Raw genomic sequence first — 18975 nt, forward strand, 5'->3', positions numbered from 1 at the left:
AGGCTGGGTAGAGGAGGACATCTCAGGTGGACTCCTGGGTGTTTGGTGCTCAAAGGGAAAAGGCCAGAGGAGGCTGAATGGAGCTTCTCTGATGAAGTCATCCAGGATGGAGAGTAAAAGACCAGAGAGGAGCAAAGATAGTGGCTCCCGGATGGAGGAGAAACAGGATTCCCGTGGAGTGAGGGACAGGCCCTCTATGGCATCCTGGGGCACAGGAATCCAACTGCAGGTCTAGAGTAACCAAAACTGTCGAATTTACAGTGCAGCCTCTAGAGAAGGATTGTCCAGGTCCGGAGAGAAGATAGGAAGCAAAATCCCTAGTGAGAAGCCAGCAAGAGAAATGATAGCTTTTGCAGGAGCTCAGCTGAAGGCTCAAGGAAGGTACAACTGGTGTCTGAACAGAAAAGACTCCTCTACTGGTTCCACGGGTCAGGTAAGGGGCTGAGGGCCATGCCAAGGCCCAGGCCTCAAGAGTAGAAGTTACGTGGAGTCTCCAAAAGGTCTGTGGGCCCAGGAGACCCAGCACAGAAGATGGGAGAGGATCACACACGGCTTCCCACCAATCATCCGGCCATGTGAGCTGAACAGACTAGGCAGAGTTCTTTCTCGGATGAGTCACAGCCCACTCAGGTTCAGTCACCTACAAGCCAACTGTTCACACCAGGCTTCAGGAGACCACGGTGTAAGGGAAGAAACAGGGGAGGAAAGTGGCTGGAATCAAGGAGCTGGGGATAAAAGGACACTTCCCACATTCCCTCACATCCCATTCTCACCTTCAGTTGGTATCATCAAAGGGTGACAACCAGATTTTACCAAGCCAGAAATGGCAGACACGCTTCCTTTTGATCCATGCTTTTGATCCGTTTGAAAATTCCTCATTTGGCACTGATTTCACGAGTTCACTGAACCAGTGGTTGAGTTCTCCCTCCATGCTAGGCCCTGTACCCACAGCTGAGACACAGATGTGAAGGAAGTGCACATCCAATGAGGAGACAAATAATTACAAGGGTAATTACAAAAGAGAGTGACCAGGGCTATAAGAGAAAGACATGTGGGGTGAATTGAGGGCACACAGGAGTCTCTAAACCAGGAGGAGTATACAACCCAGAGAATCAGGACAATTCAGCAAGTTTGTATTAGTTTCCCATTGCTGCTGTAACAGGTTACCATAAACTTACTGGCTTTAAAACAACACAACTTTATCTTAGAGTACCAGAAGTCAAAAAATGGGCCTCAGGGGACTATAATCGAGGTGTCAGCAGGGCTGCAATCCTTTTGGAGGCTCTATTGGAGAACCCAGCCCTTCCCTTTTTCAGTTTCTAGAGGCCATGTGCTTCCCTGGCTCATGGCCCCTTCTCAACAATGGTATCACTGACCTCTGTTCACACTGTCACATCTCCTTCTCTCTGGCCCTCACACTCCTGCTCTCCTCCTTGTAATTACATTGAACCCACCTGGATAATCCAGGGTAATCTCTGATCGTAAGATGCTTGAACTTAATCACATCTGCAAAGTCTCTTTGCCATGCAAAGTAACACATTCAGTTTCCAGGGATTAGGACATGGACATCTTGAGGGTGCCAGAGGGGAGTATCATTCTCTCCACTATGAAGTTAAATCCTAAAAAATGAAACACACTTTGCCTAAGTAGATCATATCATTATTCTCCTCCTGAAAAGACTATCCTCCTTTTTTCTTGATCTTTCTTTTTTAATGGCAAAAAGAACTCACACACATTTTCTATTTGCAAATGTGCCGCATGTCACCTGAATGACATATTAAAATATTGTGGATAACATCAGCACACATCAGACCCCTTCTGCAAAGCCTATGTTCCTTTTACCGTTTACAGTTTCTCCAAAATGTTTCCACGGTAAGTCACTCCGATTCTCTGATTCTCCAAATGCTGATTTTTCTCACATTCTGGTCTCATCACTCCTTTTCTCTTAAGGTAGAAACTAGGGGATCCCCCGAGCAGACCTGACTTTTCATGAGCTCATAAAACATACATTAGTCAGTTTCACTTTCTAAATTAGTCATAGGAACAGAATTCACAACTATTTCCTGAAACTATTTACTTGTATCTATAAAATCATGAGTTTTAAGCCTTCTGATGTTTTATTATTGTATTTCTACAGTTGTGGTGTGGGCTGGTGGGTGGGGGAGTAAAACTCTAATCCACACTGGAACCAGGGATAAACTTTGCTCAGCATGACACAGATTAGTAATGGTATAACCTGGACGAGAACCTCAGCCCCTGGACTCCAGAGCCGGTACTCTTCACACTAACCGGGCTATCTTTTCTATGTCATTCTTCTCCTCAGGATAGAAAATTTGGGAGGAATACAATTAAGTTTAAATACTTGTCCTGATTTTCCTCTTCACTGAAAACCTCCCACCAATACTAATAATTGGTGTTCCATGAACAGTCCTTCCTGTTGGTGGATGTTTGACTGTGAAATATAAACAAGCTTCAACAAGAGGACAGAGAATATGTAATCAATGTACCTTGGCTCATGTTCAGCACGGCCATGCCTCTGGCACTTGATATCTTTGCAGAAAATGGATATTGTAAAGAAAGATCGCACTTCATTTAAAAGCAGAACAACAGATGTAGGGACGACGGTGTCAGTGAGAATCAGTTACATATATGATGAAAGTCTTTGTGAATCTCAAATAATGGCAACATGGCAATCCTTCGATTTCTCCCTAGAATTCCCCAGAGCGGCTCTTCCAGACCCCCTCCCCCTCCAGTCAATCCCTCCCAGCCAGATGGCCTCAGCAACTACTATACAGAGGAAATCAAGGCCAGCCGCCGGCAGCTCCCGTGGCGTTCCTCCTCCCTGCCTCATAATCACTCTTCCTTTCACTCGGCTTCTCCTGCTTCCCCCTTGGTTATCATGCCCTCATCTTTGTTCAACTGGCTGCCCCCCTCAATCCACTGACAACATTAAAACCCAAAGTCCTCAGCATACTGTGAAACTAAGAAGCCCTCTCCTGCCTCACTGTGCTCTCCACTCCAGCCGTACTACTCACTAAGAGCTCTCCATTCCTTTGCACCCACTGTTTTCTCTGCCTGCAAGGCCATTCCTCCATTCATTGCCTGGAGAACTCCTAATCATCCTTCAAAGCCCCACTCAGCAGTGACCCCCGTAATGCTGTTCCTGACCAACAGCCCTCCTCAGTAAAGGGTCATACTCTTGCTCTGTGCAGCAGGAGCCCCAGGCTTTCCTCCTGGAGAGCTCTTGGCAAGAAACCCTAGCATTATCTGTCCACCCCACTCCCTGTCTCCCTCCAAAAGTTCCCAGACTGAGAACTCTTCAAAAGAAGAGTCCTCTCCTTTTATCTTGAGATCCCCAGCACTTACCACAATCCTCGATACTTAGTAGACAGCCAGCAAATGTTTGAATGATTGAAAGTACGTTCAAGTCTTTCCATTAAAAAAAGAAAGGAAACACAACCTATCACTCTGCCCTTTCTGGAACGGTTCTCTACGCCTACATCTTTGCTTCCCTTTCTCACTAGATTCTCAGAACCAAGGCCTCACCCTCTGCAGGAGGATACCTTCATCAACTGACCCCTGGATCTGCTTTACTGATGCTAGATTATTTCTTAGTCACCTCGTCAATATCTATAGTCAATCCTGGCTGCTTCTCATGTCCATTCTCCCTGCCCTTCTGGGCATGTGATGGCTTTTACCTTCCTGCCTTTTATGTCACTGCCTTCTATTTTAAGTCGAGAGTTGACTCCCCAACGCTTCCAGCTTCCCTGTCTCGCAAGCGTTCTCCTTCCCCAATTCCCCCACCACCACCTTCATAAAGATGCTAGCCTCGGCCACACTCCAGAACCTCAGTGTAGACAGCCTGGGAACATACGTGAATTGAAACAAGCCTCTGGAAACAAGACAGCAATTCAAAGAAGTAATGCGTGAACGCACAGAGCTCCGGGCCTTAGCCCTCCATGAGCACTGTCGGACCCCATCCTGGTCAAGCTCCCTTCAAACCAGCCAGCCTGCTCCCATTTCCCTGCCCTTTAATTCACGCTGAGCACCGCTGCTATCATAATATGTCTAACGAAGAGTGTCAATTCCCAGGTTAAAAGCCCTCAGCGTGCTGCCCTACTACAGTCATAAAAAGGAGGGGTTCCTAAGAGCAAAATGAGGGCGATAGAGGCAGCGAGGGCAGCAAGCCTTCCATTACATTTCATTTCTTCAACTTAAAGTGCTGCTCCTCTGAGATGATGTGCCTCCTGCCTTCTATATTAAAATGCCCTTTCTGTAACGAACCCGTGGTCATTTTGCTTCGTTCCTTTATGTCAGTATCCTTATCTGGGAAAATACAGAATTCGTAACTGTAATTGGCCTAAATTTTGTTTTTTGGAAATTACATTAACTAGTCCGTTATCCCAGATTTCTACAAGGGACCAAGTGGCCTCTGCATTCTTACCACATTGGATGAAGGCCTTACTACAGTACACTGATAGAATTTTAAAAGAAAAAACAGGCAGAGACAAAAAGATGTCTGTTTATAATATAGACCTCCTTGAGATGTTTGCAGCCCCCAGTTTCTCTTCAAGAAGGTATATGTCCCCATATTGATTACTTAAGAGATGGACATTTTTCTCTGCCGTGAATCGTCTCCTGTTTTATATTTGGAAATAATGCATTCAGCAAGAAATGAGATTCCTTTGACTCCCACGTCCATCAGGAGGGCGCAAATGTCCAGACAACACTAAGGGCCTTTTTGTTTACTCACACCTTCAATTTTTTAGTTATTATTTGCCTTTAGTTTGCCTTTAAGTTTTGTAGACACACACATACTAATAGTGACTGTCATCAAACACACCACACACACACACACGCACGCACACTTTAAAGCAGGCAATTCATCATGTCCTCCCCCAAGACCATATTTTACAGTCAGAAGCCAATTGTCAGCACACATGCTCCTAAATAAACTGACACGCATACCAGCTAATAGATCAATTTGCATGGAGAAGGCGTCGTAGGGAGGAAACCTGTGTTCCCAGATTTCCCAGGCAGGTGCTCAGCCTGTTAACATAAAGATCAGTCCTTCCGCCCAACGCCTTGGGAACACTGCCCCAAATTACTTACAATTACAAACATGGCTGATGCTAAGATAGTTCTGCAAAAGGAGACCCTGTTTTCCGCAAGGTAACATAAGAAGAGCTCAGCTCAGGAGGGGCCGGTATGAGCTTTTCGAGGGGGGCGGCGGGGGGTTGTGTTCTTGCATCTGACTTTTCTAATAGAAGACAATCATGCACCAGTGCTTCATGCTTTCAGGTTCCCTTGCTGGTGTCATCCATTGTTCTTCCTCTACCCCCTGTAAGTGGGAAAGGTTATGAGTCCCAGGGAAACTGAGACCTGGTAGAATTAATGTGTTCAGAGGAGTGAAGGCTTCCCACGTGCACACGCGCGCATTCGCGGTCCCCTCCCTTAGTATTTAGAGCTCCTGTGACCCCTTCCTTCCCTTGTATCTCCTAAGCTAGTCTCTGAGCCCATGCAGCCAGCCCTTCTGAATGGCACGTTCAGCTCCCCTATAAATCATTTCATTGAGGGAAGGGATCACGGTAGTATGCTCAGAGCTCCAGAAAAGGGCAACTTATGGTCTGTTTTTTTACTCCACTCCACAAATTCCTCGTCCTTAGAGCAATAATATAAAGGCTTAGCATGAGGGGAGGGGAGAGGTTTACATGACAAAATATTAGACTTCCAAAATTCAGGAAAAGAATCTACCAACAGTGTTCTATGTTTAGTTTTAGCTTCCCTAAACAAGGATCATCCACAGTTTTCCAAATAGAATTTACAAAAATATCAAAGGCAGTGGCTGCAAACCAGCCCTGTTGGTTTGCCTGCTGGGTCCTCAGTGAAGAGAGGATGTGAATCCGGTGAAGTCTGCTCCTGGGAAATGGGCTGGAGGAGGAGGGTGCTTCCCTGGGAATTAGTCCCCCCAGCTCAGCCTAAAGGCCCAACAGAATGGCCGAATCCCAGCAGGGCAGTGACCCTTTGTTTTCACCTATCCGTCTACTGTAATCCTTCAGTAATTCCACCTGTTTTCAAAGACACCATCCTCATTGTTCTTAACTCCCACCCCACCCCCCCCCAAAAAAAAGGATTAGACTCCCGCTAACCCAGCAAGTCTCTGTTCTGGCACCTTAAGAAGTAAAGGATTTCCCTTCCCTTCCATAACAGGAGCAAGGCCTTCCCTCCCTGCAGGGGACATGGTCCCATTCTGCAGCTTTTCTGAACAAAGACCCAACTGTCTGCACAGTACGGGAGACCCTCCCTCCCTGGAGTTCAGAGCACACCCTCCTACAAACCCAGACATGCACAAAAGTTCCACATTTCACCGCAGGAAGCAAGGCCGGTGGCTTCAGGCATCGTTCATCATTTTGAAGTAATTATTCTTAAAAAGGAAAAACAAAACAGGGATGCAGTTTAAGTCATGCCCAATAAAAATGAACACTTCTCCTCAAAATTGCATTTCCCTGATTCCATGTGGGATGGTAAAAGCTCGCTGTACTGACAGAAGCTGGGGAAAAAAGAATGTTTCCTCCTTAATTAGAACTCAGCCAGATATCTGGGATGTGGCTTGCTCAAAGGAAACACCTTAGAGGGAGGTTCAGATTGAGGAGGGTGGTCTCTATCTACTTCCTTGGCCGTTCCACCCAGAAAGACACACAGGAGGAGGATAAAACAAGAACCACTGGGGGGTTTTGCTTCCTCCAGGAATCTTCATTTTCCATTGGAATGCCATTAAACATAGCTTGAGACAATCCTGTTTTGTGCTCTAATTCAGCTCGGGAACGGTGGAGGCCCCATCACCAGGCCCTCCCCTTGCCTGGAAGGGCTGCCCCCTGTGGGTGTTCCTCAGAAAGGAAGCAGAGCACCAGCCAGTCTAATCCACTCACCCCTCCCTAGTCCACGCCTTTGAAGTAAAGTTGTGTCTCTAGCACAGAAAGACCGATAACTAGAAAATGAAATCTCCCACTCTGTCTTTCCTGGGAGATTACACTTCCTGCCTCCTGGGTTGAGAGGAAATTCACTTACATAAAATTGGATTAATTTCTTTTTTTTTTTCCCTGAAATCTCCTGATCTACCAGAAGCATCTTCTGTCAGTTGCCTCTTTCTGAACCTTTGGCTATTTCCCAACCTTTATTTATTCCTTAATCAGGATATCTGGCTCTGGAGTCAAGATCAGAAGCTGGAATGGAGGCAGGAAAGAGTCTGCCACTTTCATCCGTGTTCCCTGCTGCCCGCTTACCCTCCTGGGCTGGCATGTGCTTTGCCCAGGTGAGAACCTAGACACGCCTTCATCTCCTCCCCCATCAGTCAACTGCTGAAGTCTTACAGCCGAGTCCTATCATTTGTTTTAATTTAAAGTCTAAAAACAGAAGAGAGGAGGAGAACTGACAAATGTCATCTTAGCAGTCTAAGCTACAGATTGGAAATATAATAATGTTATTAAATCGGGTGGTCTTCATTTTTCAGAGCTTGGTTTCTTAAACTAGTTTTGTATCTTTCCAAGAGGAGCCTTTTAAAACCTGAGTCACACTGTAAATGACCAGCAGAAAGCCTGAGTGGGATAAGGACGGTGGCCTGGCACAAGGCAGGGGAGCTCGGGCCAGTTAAAGACGGTGTCCCCATGGAGACCTAGAGGAACAGCCTGGTGTGGGAAGGAGGGTATCCCCGTCTGGGAGCTGGCAGGATGGGTGTCAGAGGAGGGGTTTCATGTGGCAGGAGGTAATCGTGACCCAGAATGCGGATCAGAGCCAGGGCATCTAGAGGAGGGAGTATGACAAGGGGAGATGGGAGATTGGTTATGTACAGGAGGACTAACCAGATAAAGAAACATTTTAAGGATAACAGGGAGAAAACTAGAAGGAACCCTATGCATTGTTGGATTGGAATTGGATATATTAATGTGAATAAATCGTTTTCAATACACATGGGTATATACAGAAATAAATATAGCTCAGTCCACTGCTAGGGCCTGGGAATAATGACACCACGGTGTCAATGAGCACGCCGAGTGTGCCTAGAGGGTCACTTCTGAATATCCTCCCCTCCTCCCCTAAAAGAAATCAGGGCTCCTTGGAGAAGCAGCTGATGCTAAAGCTGGAACCAGGGAAGTCGAAGATAAGTGGCATATCTTGCCGCGGCAGAAAGCAAGGAAAAGCTCAAAGACTGAGGTAGAAATGTCAAAAGGACACAGGGACAGCGTCAATGGACTGCCACTAGGCAAACCAGGGACAATTTGAGCATCAAAAAATTATAGCAGCAGCAGCTTACAACCCATTAAATAAAATTGGAAACTATGAGTCGTTCTGAAATAAACCAAATTGAAAGCTTGATGAGGAACAGAATAGTTACATAGTTTCAAAGTACCTCCCCACAAAATGCTCATGAATTACCAAGGAACAAAGGATCACTTGACAGTGGAGAAGCCTGGCAGAGGCCACCCTGATCAAGCGCTCACAATGGACATCATCAGTATGGAACAATTTGAAATTGTGCCACCCAATAAGGTGCAATGAAAAGAACACAGAATCATTTCTATGTGATCGCTCCCCAAAAGGCACAGCCTAAATCTAATCATGAATGATCATCGGTCAAATCCACACTGAAGGCCGTTCTACAAAATAACCGGCCAGTAGTCTTCAAACGTGTCGAGGTCCTGAAAGACAAGGGAAGACTGGGGCCATGTTCTAGACTGAAGGAGACGAAGAGATGTGACCAAATTCAACATGTGATATCAACCTGGAACCTCTTGCTATAGAAAATATTACCAGGACAAGCGGCGAATCTTGAATGGGGTCTGAGGATCAGATGACAGTAATAGCGATAGTGTCTGTGTTATTTTCCTGATGTGGGTGGCTGTGTCGTGGTTATGGAGGAGAATGTCTTTATTTGTAGGAAAGACCCCCTAAAGTCATCAGGAGTGATGGCATTACGTGACAGCTGACTCCAACACAGGTCAGGGGAAAAATTAATTTGCGCTCACAAATTTTTTGCAAGTTTATCATTGTTTCAAAGTATTTTTTCAATTTAAATTTTTTTTTAAAAGACTGTTAGCTCATGAGCACCTGGAAGGGCAGAGACCACGGAAATTCATTCTTACCCAGTACCTGGCACATGTCCAGGCCAGATGAGTGCTCAATAAATGTTTGCTGACTTTAAATGTTTGGAAAACTCTCTGAGATACAGAAGGAATGCAATGAAAGGGCTTCCACTAAGGTTTACGTATTTATTTTTAAAACATCTACGGGGTTTATCATGTGCCAGACATTATCATAAATATTTGACAAATAGCTCTATGAGATAGGTGCTATGAATATCCCCATTTTACAGAGAGGGGAGCTGAAGGACAGAGAGGTCGTGTGGGCTGCCCAAAGTCACACAGCTGATGAGTAGTAAAACGAAGGGTCGAGCCCAAGCAGTGGGGCTGCAGGGTCCACGCTCTTAGCCACATTGCTGTGAGGTCTCTTCAAGATCCCACCTGCAGAAAATTTAAGATCTTCCCCATTCAAAACATTCAGTTCTCAACTCTTCAGCTGTATTTTTTGTACATTCTAAGTTTACAAAATAATTTCGTATTCTCTATTACATAATGCCTAGAATCAGCCCAAGAGAAGCCCATTCCAGAGCTGGGTGCTCACCTTTGCAGGTAGTGCTTGTCCACCAGCTTTGGTCTTTACATAAGCTGTGATCACCCAAAGAGACCTTTGGGTCTTAATTCTATCAACGACAGTGTATGTGGCTCCAACTTTTTAGATTTCTCTCTGCTGTGCATGTCCCTTTCTCCTACTTGTATCCAGATTTTAACATGGAGTAGATATATCCTGGGCATATCATGGCACAGCTAATCTTCCATATGGCAAGGAAAGTCCCATTGGCCACTGGCCTATGTCCCACATTTTGACACCCCGCTGTCAGGTTTCCCTCTCACAAGCATCTGAATTTCCTGAGGCATTGACTCAAACGTGCCTCCTAACGGAATGGTTATTTCTATAGCCTCTGTGAAAAAAGCTGAAGATACTCTGCCCCATAGCCTGCTCTGCCTCACTTCCTCCCTCATGTGAAATGTGAAAACAGATTGTTTCATTTATATTCTTTTATATTCTTCTAGGGAAAGGAGCTCTGTCAACACCAAGGTGCAACATCCATTAGGCTCCCCTTTAGAGCAAATGGCTCATAAAGGAAATCCAATAAACAAATACTTTTCTTTATAATTCAGTGTAGCAAGTTACCTAATAAAACTGTAATAGGCATGACACAATGAGTTCTATTTCACAAGGGTGGTTTGACTATTTTTGTAGCCTATGATGGTATAGTAAAAATGTATCGCAAGTTTCAGGTAGGCTTCGAGCAGAGCAAGTTCCACGTTGCCAAATAATAGCTCTTAGTATTTGTACCTTCAAATAATATTTAGTCATAGGAACAAGATTGTCCATTTGCTATGCCCCATTTCCAGAGGGGTGAAAGCACCAGGGATAAAATAGGAAGAAGGAAAGCTTTTATTCAATCTTAGGTGCGATTTCTCTGTCTAAAATAGAACTATAACCTTTTCCTGCACTTCTTCTCTGTGCCAATTTCCAACCATCAACAGGTATTATTTCCTAAAGTTTATATTTATATATTTCCATATGTGTAAATATGTGAGTCTGTGTGGATGTCCTCTGCTCTCCTATTTCCACTGTAAATTTCTTTCCGTTGCAAAAGCATAGATGCAAAGCTCACAGTACGCTGGCTACATCTCCTCACCCTTATCCCTGCAGTGCACACCTGCCCAGCTTCTAGCTGCAGCATCAGCCTTTCTTTGTCTAAGAGTCCTTCCTCATTGCTGGAGTCCACTTTGCTGCTTTGGAGACAGGCAAAGTATCGTGGAACAAATGTCCCCAGGAGAGGTCCTCAACCCATGACTCGAAAAAGTTGGTGCCTATATACCCCAGCTCCCTTGCCCCTTGGGTGGGATGAGTCTGAGGGAGTGCTTTCGACCCTGGCTGCCAGAGCTTCCCCAGAGGGGCTGAGTTCCAGTCACCCACAGTGGCAGCTGGCTTGATAATACACTCTTTATGGATTGCCTTCTCGAATTCCTGTCTCACTTCCCCAAACCGCTACTGGCGTTCCCTAAGTTAACTACTTGCACTTTAATCCTTGCCTTGGCATCTTCTGGGGAAACCCCAAACTAAGGCACTCACTCTTCAAAGAACATGGAAGTTGATCAAAAGCCACCGGACAAACAGCTCCAGCTGTTGACAATTCCTCCATAGAAGAACCTCAAAGCACAATTTGTATCCAGACCTTAATTTTTCCCTATCTCCTCTTTTCCCCACCTTCTACAATGTTCAGCATGCCAATGATAGATTTCTTCTTCCCTAGTTCTCAATAGCCCTTACCCCAAAGTTTTCCTTCCCTAGCAATCTGTTGTCAGAGATGTCCACTGATTGTGGCACCAACCCTTTTGTTGAGTTGGCTCTTAGAACAGTGTATTTATTCTTCTTCTGTGCACGACAGATATAACCTACCATATGCTTATTTCCACCAGGGTCACCCTGCCATCTGGACGATGGAAGCTAATGCCCCAGGGAAGACACAGCCATAAGGCAATTTACATTAAGACACAGATTCTAGACATACAGTCCAAATTTGGACACAGAGCTGACTCCAGCTGACAATGCCACAGACTCTGATTGATTTCACCCACAACACGTGGAGGTTTCCGTGTCTGACAGACAGAGGCAAAGACATTATTTAGGCTGCATGACTAATCCGATTGTCTATTCCCTTGACGTACTCATCTTTATTTGATCTGAGGGTACCAAGTCCAGGATAATAGTTTCAGGTGCCTCCCCAACCCCTATCCAGTTCCCTCAGGCTTGCTTTGAAAGGGACCCAAAGACACTCTGCCTATTGGTCAGCATTTTCTTTATGGCTATTCTTGGCCTTTCTGCTACCATTAAAATCTTTTTAAAGATTATACGGCTGGTTACCATCATTAAAATTAAAATTATTTAGCACCAGTTTTTCACAGTCTCTCTTGCCACCCGCCCAAAACACAGTGGGGGAGGGAGAGTGTAGACTACCTTTTAGTGACCTACTTTCTGTCTCTTGTCCAAAGCAAGGTTTCTGCTTTCTCCATTTTTTTTTTTAAATGGCATCAGGTATGGAAAGAATCTGTCAGTATTTTCAGCAATCATCTCCCTTCACCATCCTAGTGCTTCATACAATACTATCCAAAATATTCCTTTGGAGCCCAGAAGCAGGGAGGAGTAAACAGCCCTATCAGCAGTCACTGTTTGCTAGCTGTTCTCTAAGAATCCTCTCTGCTTACTGAAGATTTGGAGTCCTGTTAGTTGGAATGCTGGTATTCCCTGTGCCTTGCTGCTGATAAGGTAGAGGCCCTTGGTAGCACAGTTTTCTCACAGCCCCACAGCCCTCTGCAGGAGACGCACTCCCTATGCATCAAAAGCAGCTTTGTTGACAGGTTATACACACACACACACACACACACACACACACACACACACACATTTCATTCTTTTAATCAGCCTGGAAATTTCTCACAAGCTTTTTCCAAATCTAATTTTAATAAGAACCCTCAAGGGAGGGTCTTCTGCAAGGTTAAGTACGTTCCTAGTATCTAGCATAATATCTGACACACAGTAAGTTCTCAATAAATATCTATGTCTTTATCTATTTGTCTATTTAAACAAAACACCAGGCCAATTAAGAAGTGTCCAGCAGGAAAATACCTCTTAAAAAAATGAAAAGAGAATATGACTTTATGAGAATTGGTACATTGAATAAATACAGAACTAGTGTCTTCTCTATTCCCCAGAGCTTGATTTCCTAGAGAGCTTGTTCAAGTCTGTGGTTAACATGAGTATATTACAATAGCTAAGAAGATGCGCCAACAGATTATGAAAAAAATCTAGGAAAGAGCCAATTCAGTTCTCTGATTTTGTGTGGAAATTGGATCAGTGGGCACCAAAGCTGTCCATCCATTATAAAACAGGCATTCTCCTCTTATGGCCCTATTACTATAAGAATTGATGATTTCTTTGTCTCCTCAACTACTTGGAAAATAGGACTACCGTTGGGTTGTTTTTCCATCCGAGTGCCTGGCACGCTTCTCATGCGCAGTAGGCATTCGAGGAAAGTTTGGTGAATGAATGAATGAGTATATTGTAGGAAACAACCATGTTATGTACGTGAACACTTTTTAAAGGCCTTACTTGTACAAGGTGATCCTTCCATAGACAGGCTGAAAGGTTTCTCAGATTCTAGAAAACAGTTAGAACCCCGCGGGGCCGGGTGGGGGTGGGGAGGAGGGAAGGGGGGAGGGCTTAGCCAATGACTGAAGGGCTTACGAGTGCGGAAGTCAAATTCCTTGCCTTGAATCAGACACACCCTGACTCCAGGGCTTCTTACAGGATCAAGCTAAAGCTGCCATCTGAGGGACTTGTCCAGAAATCACACCCTTCCTGTCTGCCCCTTTCCTGTCCTGCTGTTCCCACTCCCATACCAGTTTATTAATAAGTTAGCAACACATGGAGGGGCGGGAAGCAGGTTAGGATCAAAGGACGGATTCTGTGTCAGGAGATCCGTGCACAGACTGACCCATCCTCTAGAAGCGTCCCCTCACTTCTTCCCCTTCCCTCCTCAGTGGACACCAGTCCTGCCCAGTCGCTCTCTTCCAAATCTCTCTGATTTCCACCCACTCTCCGTCGCTACTTGCTCTCCCCCAATCCCCACCACTTGCTGCTTCCTATACACATGTTGCCACCCTTGAACTCTGACTCTTCCTCCTGCCCATAACGTTTTTTCCTACCACCATCAAACCTCTGTGACTCACTTAATGGACCCAGCCTCCCAGGATGGGATGAGTCTTTATCCCATTCTGTTTCTAGAGAAAGTTGGGAGAATAAACGTACCTCTTGGGTGGCACACCTGCCCACAAGAGCAGCCATCAGACAAGTAGGGCACCTGTTAAGGAAAGGCAGAGGAGGCCCTGTCCTGTCAAATACATGATAAGGATTCCAAACGGGGAAAAGGTACAAATGGAAAAGAAAAGGTACCAAAGGTACATCCTCCTTCTCTTCAAGGAATCTCTCCTGGCTATTTTGCAGAAAGTCCACACTATGTTGAAGGCACCACCAGCGCTGCCATTTAGTTCCCTGAACTTAGAGAATAATAATTTCCTGTGAGCAGTCTGGGCCCTGATCTCCAGGATGATGGTGCCCGCACTAAACTGGTTTAGGAGGTTATTTGATGAATTCCACTTTGTAAGCCACTGCAAAGTCAACATGGCTAGAGACAGACGATGGGAACCATTCTTTCTAGGATCACCTGATACAGTCATGCAGATTCTCCCTGATCCTCTCGGTCTGTTTCAACTCCAAGAGTTGAGAGCAATGCTATATTGGAATCTGTTTCTTTCTGAACAGTGTTCAATATTCGTATCATGTAGCACTTCCTCCATTTTATAACAGTAACACAAGGAAGTAGAACCAGTTGGCCTGTTGGGCAGTTTGCCTGCAGTGCCATGTGTCTTTTTAGGGAGTATGATCCCCTTCTAATGAGGACGCTGGACCCAGGCCATGTCAATTAAATCAGAAATGAGCACTCAAGTCAAGACAGGCCTAAGCCAGGAAAAAGGACTTGGAAATACAGGGCCTTGTGGGGTCTTGGGCCTTCTCAGGGGTCTAGTCAGTCACTGTTGGGTAACTGAACTGAGAAGTGATGTAAAGCTGAGGCTGGGGTAACCACATTAGTTCAAAAGAAAATGAAGGGGAGTGTGCTGGTGAGAGAGAGGGGAGACGAGAACACAGAGAGAGGTAGAGATGCAAGAATACGGCCCCAGTATGACTGAGGAATTATCCAGCTGTCCTGGTCCCTCCAGGTTCCTGGTGAAAATTCCTACCCTCAGGTTCCATGACACACTCCATATACTTCTAAAAAATTCCCCTCTTTGTTTAAGTGAGTTTGAGTAGGTTTAATTCCAGAAAAGAAAAAAGAAAAGAATTCCTAAGACAGGAACAGGAAGGTATTGGGCCTTGGTTTAAGTCTGTTTGAACACCACCTCAAAGACGGGGGCGGGGGGGGGGGAGCATTCAATTAACCAGTGATTTCTGACTTCTCAGCGTTACGCAATTATCCTTTCTTTGTAGATAAGGAAAAAAGTCATCAACCTTTAAAATAGATTATGTAGTCTTTTGTCGTTTTAGGAAATATTCTCAGATTAGGTAACAGAATTCCTGATTTTCCAGACAACTCAACAGGGTCCCATAGACTCTCAAATCAACATATCTAGTAATCATTACTGTACCATGTCATGAGCTGATAAATTCATAGAGCCTAAAACCTTGCAGATGAGAGAGGTAGTGGAGAAATATGCTTATCTCCCTTTTGAGTTAGCCTCAATTTCAGAACAAACTTAGGAGTGCCAAGAATAACTGATTATTCTCCCTGTGATGAAATTGTACTTTCCAGCAATCTTGAGCCCTTCCCACCAGTACTGGGTTACGAAGTCAACATGGCTTAGTTATTTTCACGCCAACTTGAGGGTTGGCCTAATTATTTAAGTGCCAACATGAGAGCTCAGTCCTCAGTTTCTCTTCCAGAAGTGAGAGTATGACCACCCTGACAAACAAAATACTTCCTGCTGCCAAACGTCCCTCTGCAGGAGACTTAACCAATGCCATCTGAGCTGTAATGCTTTCTCTTCTTGAATTTGATGTAGCATTTCACACATACATTTGAGTTGTTTGCCAGCCTCTGGCAATTTCCAAGTTTCTCACAGATTAATGAAAAATCCAGCTGTTTCCAACTATTTGGAGCAGAGCACTGTGTGATAAAATGAGGATAGAAGGGAATCTTTATCCAATTTCTCCAGCAGTCAGAGAGATCTGGAACATACTGGGAAGAAAAATTGCAAGCTCAATTGTCCAAAGATTTTTTAAAAAGAAGAAAGCAAGCTTTGTATTAAATTTCTGAGAATGCCTTTTCTTTACCAAACAGAGAGAGCTAAAAAGCTATTCTTTGATTAATCAGGTATGAGCTCATTCTGCCTTCCTAATCCAGCCTGGGAGTACTTTCAGTGAAAGGTGAGCAGCTAAGGTTCACATGAAGGACATTTGGACATCTTGATGATCTCAGAGCTGCAGCTAAATGAAATTGTTGTGAATGTCAGTGCCCCTCAAACTATCCTTGCTGAAGGACCACTGCTTGTTTGTTGGCTTATTTAAAATCTTTCACAGCATCTTTTCAACAGTCCTCAAACAACTGGATAGCCGTATATAAAGAGAGGAAGGGAGGAAGGAGGGAAAGAAGGGAAACATCCACACTTCCCACCCTTTACAAAAATTAACTCAAAATAAAGTCACACAGAGAAAGACAAATATCATATGATATTGCCTATATGTGAAATCTTAAAAAATAGTACAAATGAACTTATTTACAAAAAAGAAGTAGAGTCACAGATGTAGAAAGCAAACTTATGGTTACAAACTTAGGGGGGAAAGCAGAGCTGGGGGGAGGGATAAGTTGGGAGGTTGGGATTGACATATACACACTACTATATATAAAATAGATAACTAATAAGGACCCACTGTATAGCACAGGGAACTCTTCTCAATACTCTGTAATGACCTATACAGGAAAACAATCTAAAAAAGAGTGGGTACATGTATATGTATAACTGATTCACTTTGCTTCACAGCAGAAACTAACACAATATTGTAAATCAATTATACTCCAATAAAATTTTTTTAATTACTTCAAAATAAATCATAGACTAAATGCAAAATCTAGAACTAAAAAACTTCTAGAAAATGGAATATGACACCAAAACCATGATGCATGAAGAGAAAAATTGATAAATTAGAGTTCATCAAAATTAGGAACTCCTGCTCTTCAAAAGGCACTATTAAGAGAATGAAAAGATGAGACAGTCTGGGAGAAAATGTTTGTAAAGCACAGCAGATAAAGTACTTGTATCCAGACTACGTAAAGAAGTCTCACAACTCAATAAGAGGAAAACAACGAAATTTTTCTAATCGGCAAAATATTCGAACAGACACTTCACCAAAGATATACAGATGCCAAATAATCACATAAAAAGATGTTCAACATCATTAGTAAAATATGAATCAAAAACATAATGAGAGGGCTTCGCTGGTGGCGAAGTGGTTGGGAGTCCGCCTGCCGATGCAGGGGACGCGGGTTCGTGCCCCGGTCTGGGAAGATCCCACATGCCACCGAGTGGCCGGGCCCGTGAGCCATGGCCGCTGAGCCTGCGCGTCCGGAGCCTGTGCTCCACAACGGGAGAGGCCACAGCAGTGAGAGGCCCGCGTACCACAAAAAAAAAAAAAAAAAAAAAAAAAACATAATGAGAGCCTATTACAAAGCCCGAAATTTTAAAAACCAACAGTAACCAGTGTTCGCAAGGATATGGAGCACTGCTGGCTGGAATGTAATATGGTACAGCCAATTAGGAAAATCTTTTTGCAGTTTCTTATAAATTTAAACATAGACTGTCATATGACCCAGTAATCCCCTCCTAGGTATTTACTCAAGTGGAATGTTCACATATGTTCATACAAAAACCTAGACACAAATGTTTATACTGGCTTTATTCAAAATTACCAAAAACTAGAAACAACTCGAATGTATCTCAACTGGGGAATTGACAAACAAATTCCAGAATGTCCATAGGATACTACTCTGCAGTCAAAAGAAACAAAGTAATTACAGGAACAACAACATGGAGGAATCTCAAATGTATCATGCTAAGAGAAGCCAGATTGAAAAGGCTACATACAAATGTCAAATCAAATATCAAATTGTTATGTTGTATACCTGAAATCAATATAATGTTATATGTCAATTATATCTCAATTAAAAAGTAGATAACTAATAAAAACATACTGTATAGCACAGGGAACTCTACTCAATACTCTGTAATGACCTAAAAGAATGTAAAAAAGAGTGGATATATGTATATGTATAACTCATTCATTTTGCTGTACACCTGAAACTAACACAACATTGTAAATCAACTATACTCCAATAAAAATTTTTAAATAAAATAAAATAAATGGCAATATTGAACAAAAATAAAATATAAAAATTTTTAAATAATTTATTTAAAGGCTACAAAATGAATGACTCCCTTTATATAGTATTTTTGCAAAAGCAAACTATAGGAACAGAAAACAGATCAATGGTTGTCAGAGGCTGGAGATGGTGGAAGGGGTTGATTACAAAGGGGCAGAAAGATATTTTAGGGGCTGATGGAACCCTTCTATATCTTCACTGTGGCCACAAAACTGTATACATTTGCCAAAACTCACACTGCAAAGGGTGACTTTTACTGTAAGTAGGTTATACCTTAATTCTTTTTTTTTTCTAATATCTTTATTGGAGTATAATTGCTTTACAATGTTGTGTTGGTTTCTGCTGTATAATAAAGTGAATCAGCTATATACATAAGTATATTCCCGTATCCCCTCCCTCTTGCATCTCGCTCCCACCCTCGTTATACCACCCTTCTAGGTGGTTGCAAAGCACCAAGCTGGTCTCCCTGTGCTATGCAGCTGCTTCCCACTAGCTATCTATTTTACATTTGGTAGTGTGTATATGTCAATGCCACTCTCTCACTTTGTCCCAGCTTACCCTTCCCCCTCCCCATGTCCTCAAGTCCATTCTCTACGTCTGCGTCTTTATTCCTGTCCTGCCCCTAAGTTCATCAGAACGATCTTTTTTTAGATTCCATATATATGTGTTAGCATACGGTATTTGTTTTTCTCTTTCTGACTTACTTCACTCTGTATGACAGATGCTAGGTCCATCCACCTCACTACAAATAACTCAATTTCATTTCTTTTTATGGCTAAGTAATATTCCATTGTATATATGTGCCACATCTTCTTTATCCATTCATTTGTCGATGG

This window comes from Physeter macrocephalus, chromosome 8 (genome assembly GCF_002837175.3).
Source record: "Physeter macrocephalus isolate SW-GA chromosome 8, ASM283717v5, whole genome shotgun sequence".
Lineage (NCBI taxonomy): Eukaryota > Metazoa > Chordata > Mammalia > Artiodactyla > Physeteridae > Physeter > Physeter macrocephalus.